We start from the raw sequence: 9,884 nt of genomic DNA, 5'->3' as shown, positions 1-9,884 counted from the left end.
GGCATGACTAAGAACTCGTATAGTTCAAATATCATACCAAAAGCTGTCTTATGAACATCTTCAGGTGCTATCCGTATCTGGTGATAGCCGCTCTTGAGATCAATGCGACTAAAGATAATAGCCCCTTGCAGCTTATCCAAGATATCATCTATCCTTGGGATAGGAAAACGATTCTTGATTGTGATCTTGTTCAAAGATCTATAGTCTATGCACATACGGAAAGAACCGTCTTTCTTTTGAATAAGTAAGACTAGAGAGCAGTATGGAGAAGAGTTAGGTTGAACTAACCCTTTTCCCAAAAAATCGTTTACTTGTGTTAGGATCTCCTCTTGCTGACTTGCACTTAATCGGTAAGGCTATTAGTTAGGTGGTGAACTATCTGGGATAAGATCAATTGTGTGATCTTTTGGGTGCTTAGTAGGTAACTCTCCTGGGAGGAGTGAATCACTAAAACAATCTTTATATTGTTTAACAAAATCATGTCTAGCTTGATTAATTAAAAAGAGAGGGGTTCTTTTAAAGTCTAAGACTTAGAAGCATTAGTTGGTATTATATGTTCATTAGACGTACCAAGTGCCCTTGAATCATTAGTTTCTTTTGACTCTCTCACAAAAATCATATACATAGAAATAGCTTTCTTCATTTCTTTAGAAATGCTAACATGACTAACCATTGGCACATGCCAATCTCTAGCATCAACAATGCATACTATGTTCCGACCCTTGAATTGAAATGCAAGGGTCTTCTTAACAAAATCGAGAAGAGGTCTAATCTTGTAATGCCAAGGCATGCCTAGGGTAACATCACAATTACCTATGGGTGCAAGTAGAAAAAATTCTTGGTCACGGTAATCCCCAATTCTAAGATTCAACTTCCCTTGAATAGGAGTAGAATTGGTTGTAAGTCCTTCAAATGCCGAACCTGATCCAATTGGTATTCCCAATCGATTCGGTGGAATTTGTAGCCTTTCAACAGTATCTACTGACACAAAATTATCTGTGGACCTTGGATCAAAGAGTATCAAAACTCGTTGATTGTTGAGTGTCCCCCAACCCTTTAAGAGTTGTATTTTCTTCTCATTTGAATGAGTGTTAGCTTGCACATCCAGAATAGAATTTGAGAATGGCAAAGGAGTATCTTTAACCACATTTGCTTCCTTCCTTTTGTGAGGACAATCAGGCTTCATATGCCCTAACTCACCACAAAGAAAGCACCTTCCTTCCTCTTTGTACTTTTGTATCTCAGAGGGTGAGAGATACTTGCGCTTCTTCTTGTTACCCTCTGGCTTTGAATATTGGTAATGGGTAAAGGTAGGTCTTCTTTGATTAGTCCTGTCTCTTGGTTGATCATAAAGCTGCTCTTGTCTAGCTCTATAAGAACTCATCTCCAACTTCCGAGATGTACTAGGTGTATGCAAACTTCCAGCTATGATGGCAGATTCCATCATGCGAGATAAGCTTTCATGTGGATACACCTTCATGGTTCTGTGTAAATGAGGGAGTAGGCCAGCTTCAAACTTCCTTTTCTTCTCTTCATCACTGATCTCCATGAAAGGAGTAACCTTGAGAAGAGTAAACCAAAACTTGTCCACATAACTAGTGACCTTTTCATGCTCTTTCTGGCCTAGCCAATCCCACTCCTTCTTGACATCATTCTCAAAATTAGGAGGCAAGAACTGAGCATAAAACTTCTTCTTGAACTTTTCCCAAGTCATAGGTTTCCTTCCCTCCAAAATGAGAGTCAACCACCAATTGCTAGCGGTGTCTTTCAAGTGCATGCCTACATGCCTTAGCTTGGACTATTCTGAGAAATTACCATTTAAAAAAAGTAACTTCAAATTGCCTGACAAAGGCTAACGCCTTAGCAGGATCTCTCTTACTGGAGTAAGAGTCAAAATTTATGTCCTTATCCCCAGACTTGAAAGTCTTAGTCTTCTTAAGCTTGCTCCTCTTATGGTCCCTATTTGTCCATTTGTGGATTGCACGAGACTTAGAACCAAGAGAGTAGAGACTAGAAGATGAGGAGGAGGAGGAGGAACTTGAGTAATCAGGAGAGTAGCTAGTTGCTGAGGGAGATGACTCCCTCCTTATCCGCCTCACTCGAGGTGAGGTCTTTTTTCTCTTCTTGACCCGATAATTCTTCTTCCTTCTAGGAAGCTTCTCAGCAATTGGATGCTTTGCATCTTCACCATCAATTGGTGCAATGGTGTTCCTCCAGTATCACCATCTTTTGGAGGATTCTGTCCTTCATATGTAGCTTCTTCCCTTGCCCTTAAGCTGTCAATCAATTGACGTACTTTGGGAATCTCCAACAAGCTACGATACTCTGTCAATTGAGCCTGTAATTGCTCACTTGTAGGTGCTTCATCAATTGCCATCGTTACCTTCTTCTTGCAAGGATCGCCTTTACTTTGAGAAAATAAAAAAGACCTGCTCTGATACCACTGTCATGGAATTCGAGATACACGCTCGACTTTCTTATATACTTAAAATATATATGGCAAATATTATATTGGCACAGAGGGAGAATAGATGAGATAAAAGAAAGATGTAGAGAGAGAGATAGAGAAATTGGCAACACACTAAGGACTGGAAGATGGGCCAGTCTCCCCCCCCCTTATGGAGTTATATTATTGACAAGGAGCAAGCTCCTCTATTACACATAAGCAAGTTCTTACTTGTAGATCTTGGAAACAAGTTCGTGTTTCCTTGCATGGTATACAACCGGCTAACACTTACACAACTTGGAAGTTGGCACCTTTTGATCCTTCTTGAGTCTCCTTCTCTCCTACACAATATGTGTAAGGCTCTCCTCTTGGCGCTTGATTTTAGCAAAGCTTCCGCAACACTTGTAACTTCTCTTCTCCTCTTGGAACTTGATTTCAGCAAAGCTTCCGCAGCACTGATTTCACCAGGGCTTCCACAGCACTTGCACCTTCTCTTCTCCTCTTGGATATATGCAAAGTGTATGCAAAGTGATGCTTCCTTGAACCCCCCCCCCCCCCACACCCAAGGAGAGCCTCCTCTTTTATAGGCTTTCAAGAGCTTCTCTTCTTGGAGAGAGAGTTGAGTTGATCTTCATGCAAGATGTGGTTGTTCTACTTTGCAGCACTAATTTCAAGATATATCTTTGTGTATTATTTGGATGAAAAAACATGCAACACGAAAGTTGTAGATCTCACTATTTCCGATAACATTAGCGGCCCATTTTTAGAGATAGTTTTTCTATTGCGAGATATTTTAAAAATAGATTTTCCAAAAAATAGCTTTTTAAACTGTACTCTTAACTTGTGGTCCATGCAACCACCTTGAGTCATAAATAAGGAGAGTTCATTAGATTGCCTTGGGCCTCAACCTTAAGATTGAATTCCACACAAAAGCTTGTGTCATTTTAGACCTTAGAAAGAGAAAATCACTTCTCTCCTCACTTCCAAAGGATCAAGTCTCTCGTCTTTCGTAGTGAGAGAATTTCCTCTCTCGTCTTTCTTAATGAAAGAAAAGACCTTAAACCTTGACTTGTAGGGGAGAGGATGACCCCAAATGAATGTAGTGCTCATTACACACAAGTAAACATTCCCAGGCGTCCCTAGATGCACACATAAATACATATACACAATGCTAATGCACTTCCTCTTCTTAGAACTCAATCTATCTTCATTTATGTGTAACTCCTTGGTTCTTGTGTACATTCTTACACTTGGCAGACACTTCTTTCCCCCTTCATAACTTGTATTGCCTATACCAGATATCCTCGTCACAGTGCTCTGATCACCCCATTAAGTGATGCACTAGGAATACTAGTCTCTAAATGGTCTCATGGCCATGCTAGATCATCATCAACACTTAAAGAAAAGTGAGTCATTAATTTATTGACATGAATTTATTAAATAGAGAATGCGTAATAAGCAATCAATTTAGTGACATCATTAGTGACAGCAAGTGGGATCTACTTGAAGAGTATTATTTGCCCATCATTGCTTAGTAGTCATCAGAGGCAATTACCAATTTAGTTGAGCTCAAGTCAATGACCATACCAACTTCTCAAGAATTGACTTGAAGGCTTGCATCTCACTTTTAGCTTTGCAAATTTTAACCAGAGAGAAGGATGTGATAAAATAAGTTGGTGTAATTATAATTGATTTAAAGTAAAGGTATGTAAGAGCTTATTTTAGATGAGGATGTTTTTATGAAAGAGATGCTCATTCTCTTCCCAATAGGTTTCTATTTTCAAGCAAGTTGAACCATGTCATCATCATCAAGGCCCATGTTGATCATTGCAAATGTACCAAATGTAGACTTGAGTAGTAAGTATTTAATTTTAAGAACATCATGATTTTTTGCCAACTCAGCCATGCTACAAAGACATTTATAAAAGAGTAGTGATTTAAGATGAGAAATAGGGGTAGGAGTAGTGGGGTTGCTTTGCAAATGAGTTTGAACAACATCCCCTTGATCATTTTGAGGCCTATCCTTCTTGGCATGTCCCGACTAGTAATTTGGGGAAGTAGTCGCAATGGGTGCTATTATTGATGATGTTGGTCTTTTAGGATGGGAATTGGATAGTGGTCTCATGAATGAGTGACTACTCAAGAACTAATGTGGTTTTAGAGGGTGGAGATAGCTTAAAGAGTACTAGCTTGCAAATGTATTGGTTTTGGTTTCTACTTATTTTGCTCTTGGTTTCTCTAGAGCTACCTTAGATGAAGCTTTAGGAGAAAATTGTGGCTTTGCACATTTGGCAATCCAAATATATCAATTTTAGTCATAGTATTCTTGTGTCACTAGAAGGTTTTGTGGTGCCCATCTCAATGAAAATCTAAATATGGGAGAGGGCCTTCTGCATCATATTGATTCTTACATGATGGTCAAGAAGATTTTGGTGGTTGAACTTTAATATCAGGCAAGTTTTTAGATCTCCACTATTTTTGAATAAGTTACTTAGGAGGAGTTTTTGTGGTTCGAATGATTGGTGCTTTCTTGTGGGCTTGATCTTAAGAAATTGCTAAAGAAGACACTACCCTATGGTGGGGTGGTAGATGTGGGAGCTTTTGCTCAACCGCCAAGACCCACGAACTGCTTATTGTTTCAAGCGTTCCAAGCCGAGCACTAATGGCTACCTCTCACATAGCCGATGCGCCATCCATATCTATGGGTGTAGTGAGCTTGCCTCCATGCCGATCGAGTTGCCTCCTCTCCTGCACACTCTGGTAGCTTCACGATCCAAGTGTAAGCTCCATGCTCAAGCTCCATGCTCCAAGCTCCATTGCCACGAGTAAGACAAGAGAAGAGAAGAGAAGAGAAGATGAGAGGAGAAGATGGATGTGGGAGCTTTCACTCAACCGCCAAGACCCACGGACCGCTTATTGTTTCAAGCGTTCCAAGCCGAGCACTAATGTCTATCTCTCACATAACCAACGCGCCATCCATATCTACGGGTGTAGTGAGCTTACCTCCGTGCCGTTCGAGTTACCTCCTCTCCCGCGCACTCCGGTGGCTCCACGATCCAAGTGTAAGCTTCAAGCAAGCTCGATCCTCCCGCTGCAAGCTCCAAGCTCCATTGCCACGAGCAAGACAAGAGAAGAAAAGAGAAGAGAATAAGAGAGGAGAAGATGGAGAGCTTCTCCTCCTCGGTCCCTCACCCTCACACACTCACTCCCTCACACTCTCACACTCCCTCTCTCAAGCACAAGCTCAAGCAAGCAAGAAGAAGAAGAAGAAGAAGAAGAGGATAGCTACTTTTGGCCACATACAAGAATGAGCTTCTCATTCACTTTTCAACTTTATATACAAAACCCTAAATCCCTTTTGGGCAGTCATCCCCTTTTCTTCTTTCTTTACATGGTCGGCCGTAGCCTAGGCCCCTTTTTCCCATTGTCCTTCTATCTTCCTAGCTTCCTTTCCACCGCCCGTCTACATTTACAAATTGCATCGGGTGAGAGCCCGCACTCCTTGAATTAAACCATGATGCGCTTGCGCTCTTTTATAAAAGTTTTGACTTGCGCTTTTCCTTGTGCGCCTTTCTCCCTTATTTAGGACTCTTCTCCTTGTGCGTCTTTGTCTTTCGTTTCTCTTTGCCTTGGCCTTTGTCTTTGTCTTCTGCTTTAGCTTTTCCGAATTTTCCACCTTCATTTGTTTGAGGGTTAACAATGGAGAGCTTCTCCTCCTCGGTCCCTCACCCTCACACACTCACTCCCTCACACTCTCACTCTCCCTCTCTCAAGCACAACCTCAAACAAGCAAGAACACGAAGAAGAAAAAGAAAAAGAGAACCACTTTTGGCCACATACAAGAATGAGCTTCTCATTCACTTTTCAACTTTATATACAAAACCCTAAATCCCTTTTGGGCGGTCATCCCCTTATCCCCTTTTTTATATGGCCGGCCGTGGCCTAGGCCCTTTTTCCCATTGTCCTTCTATCTTCCTAGCTTCCTTTCCACTGCCCATCTACATGTACAAATTGCACAGGTGAGAGCTCGGCGCTCCTTGAATTAAACCATGATGCGCTTGCACTCTTTTACAAAAGTATTGACTTGCACTTTTCCTTGCGCGCCTTTCTCCCTTATTTAAGACTTATCCTTAATTCTCCAAGTTTCTTAGAGCTAAGGCTAAGTAATCTTGCAACTACATATGAATTAAATGCATGGAAAGAATGGAATGCAAAGGACAAAAAGGTTATATATTGGCTATCTGTAATCACTAATAATACTATCCTAGGGCATATCAGAAATACAAAATTTCACATGTAGCTTGGACAATTTTTAAGAACATGTTTTGGGTAAATACAAAGGCACGAAAGATTCAACTCAAGAAAAAGTTGAATACTTTGAAGAAAGGGACAATGTCTATCAATGAGTATATTTCAAAGGTGAGGAGCATTGCAAATAATTTGAAGAAAGGGAAAATGTCAATCAATGAGTATGTTTCAAAGGTGAGGAGCATTGCAAATGCTTTGGCAACAATCAATGCAATGCCTAATGGTAATGATTTGGTTTCATCTACTTTGGGTGGCCTTAATAGTAAGAAGGCTTAAAAATCATTTGTCACTTTTGTTTATGTATGACAGCCATTTTTAGATTTTGAGAAGTTTGTCTCTCTCATAATCATTGAAGAGATCAATATGTAGAGTGAATCTGAAAGAAGTGGTGAACAAGTCTAAGAATTTTAAGAATTTTACTCACGTTCAGAAAGGAAACATGGTAGATCCTTTTTAAAGGCCATGGTATGGGATGTGCTAGTGATAACCAACAAAATAGGTTAAGTCAGCAATTTGGTGAGATGCAAATTTCAGGAGGCCATGGAAACTTGAGGCAAGGGGAGCTCTAGAGGAGAAGAGGTGAATGGTAGAAGACATATTCTAAAAATTCTGGTATTGTTTGTCATTATTATGGCAAAACATGTCATATTATAGCCCATTTTTATGCTAAGAAGGATGATATGTGTAATGGTAAATTGGAACAAGGAAATTATACATTGATTTCATGACAAAATGAGGATAAAAATGAGTGTTTGTTTGTTATACAACATATAATGAATGCTATTACAGAAAATGGGACACATGATGATGTATGGTATGTTCATTTAGGTGTATCTAATCATATGACCAGTCATGCTGAATGGTTTGAAGAGATGAAGGATTTACAAAATCTAGGATATGTGCAGTTATGTAATGATTCGTGCCACCCAATTTCACACATTGAAAAGATTCCCTTATCCTTGGCATGATGGCCAAATAAAAAGTCTATCAAATTTATTACATATGCCATCCATCACAAAGAATTTAGTGTTTGTTGGCCAAATAGTAGAGCAAGGGTTGCAAGTTTGATTTAATATCAAAGTTGTTTTATAGAAGAATCTAATGATAAGTGTAGGTTGGTTGACAAAAGGAAATAGAGTGAGTCGCATGTCCACTTTAGATGTTGGAATTTCAGCTATAAATGCCACTATGTATGCTAAAGGAAAAGGAGTGATTGTAGACATTGAAATATGGCATAAATGCAATGGACATGTAAATGTGTAAAGGTTGAAATTAATGTAGTCCAAAGAATTGGTTATAGGATTGCCTGCTTTTAGAGTTTTGGTTGCAGGGTTGCCTCCTTTTAGAGTTTCAGAACTTCATAAAGCATGTGAAGCATATTGGTTTAGAATGCAAGTAAGACAATGTTTTTCGCATGATAGAGATGTGAGGAGAAACATACTTGATGTTGTGCATATAGATGTTTGGGGGCCTACATAGAACACGTATGCTGCTGGTAGAGAATATTTTATCATGTTTATTGATGATTGTTTAAGAAAGCTATGGGTATATTTCATCAGGGAAAAGAGTGATCTATTTGAGCACTTCAAAACTTTCAAGGCTGTTATTGAAATAGAAATATACTTGAAAGTTAAATGCCCACTAGGGGAGTTTTGAGGTCTTGAAAATACCTCTTAGGAGATAGAGAGAGAGTATTTTAGACCAATAGGAGCAGAGTCTCCATAACGAAAGTTCTATTTTTTAAAATACAAAAAATAATTTTACAAATATGTATATATATATATATATATATATATATATATATATATATATATATATATATATATATATATATATATATATATATATATATATATATATATATATATATATATTTGTAATACACACACACACACACACACACACACACACATAATAACTTTTTTTACCAATATCTATTTTTAGCCTCTTATATTCATGATTATGACATTCTTTGCATTAATGATATACAGTCCGTCCATATTTATTTAATGATATGTCTGAATTAATGATAATGACATGTTTAATCTAAATTCAAACTAGTAAAGAGCTTGGCACTTATTTTTTTACCTCCTTTCTTTTATCCCTCTCATATTTTTCCCTCCTTTGTAGTAGCTTAGTCCTCTCTCTCTCTCTCTCTCTCTCTCTCTCGTGGATACAAAAATTAAACCTTCAAAAAGGCATCCAAGTTCCCAAATCACATCCATATTAGTGTTTAACTCATTCCAAAAAGATGAAAGATGCAATCCTACAATCATTAGCAAAGGCAGTTTGGATCACCATGCAACATGTGAAACATGGGAAAAGGGAAAGATATGAGAGCTCGTTCATCTCTACTTGGAAGGGTAGAATCCCAGTTTCAAGCTTGGAGTAAATAAGAATAGCATAAAAGAGGTACTGGTGCAACATGTGTTTATACATATAAAGCTATATTAGAAGTGGAACTTCAAATCTTCCAATGCATAGACCAAATTTGTAACGTGCTCGCCCGATCTTTCCTTGGCGATACATTCTTAGTAGCCCATCAAGAGATATCCTAGGAAGTACCCTCCAGGAACTTTATGAAAACCCTCAGAGTTTGCTAACTAGGCTTGCTTGTGCCTACCCCGCAGTGGAAGTTTTGGTCGTTCCCACAAGGACCAACCTGAGTCTTTCTAATCAAATCAATTACTAACGATTGAGTAGTATTAGCAACTCAAGATTCCATTCCCTATAGGAATTGTTGACTGAAACGGACTTACATTGTGTTGGGTTCAAAGTGAATGGGAGAAGTATGACACATTAATCCCTTCTACCCAGGGTTATAAAGTGATGCAAGTCAAGCTCGGCTTACCAAAACCACCCAACCATAGGTCTAGATCCATCCTTTCACTTCCCTCAAGAGCCTAGTTTTAGTTACCTAATTATCTACCACTTTAGGCTCAACATATAAAAACAAATTATTTGAATTATCTTCTGATACAAATTTGTTACGCTCCTTTAATTCGCAACACAAAAACACAGTGAAGGAATTCCTTCTTAATAGTTCCTTTCAGAAAAATGACTTTTTACAATGTTTTCTGTTCGAAGGTATTATTCTCTCCAAGTTCCGTTCCCCAACTACTATTGGAAC

The sequence above is a fragment of the Lygodium microphyllum genome, chromosome 5 (genome assembly GCF_053477565.2).
Source record: "Lygodium microphyllum isolate KBCC chromosome 5, Lygodium_microphyllum_v1.1.10, whole genome shotgun sequence".
Lineage (NCBI taxonomy): Eukaryota > Viridiplantae > Streptophyta > Polypodiopsida > Schizaeales > Lygodiaceae > Lygodium > Lygodium microphyllum.
Note: the sequence above shows the minus strand (reverse complement) of the source record.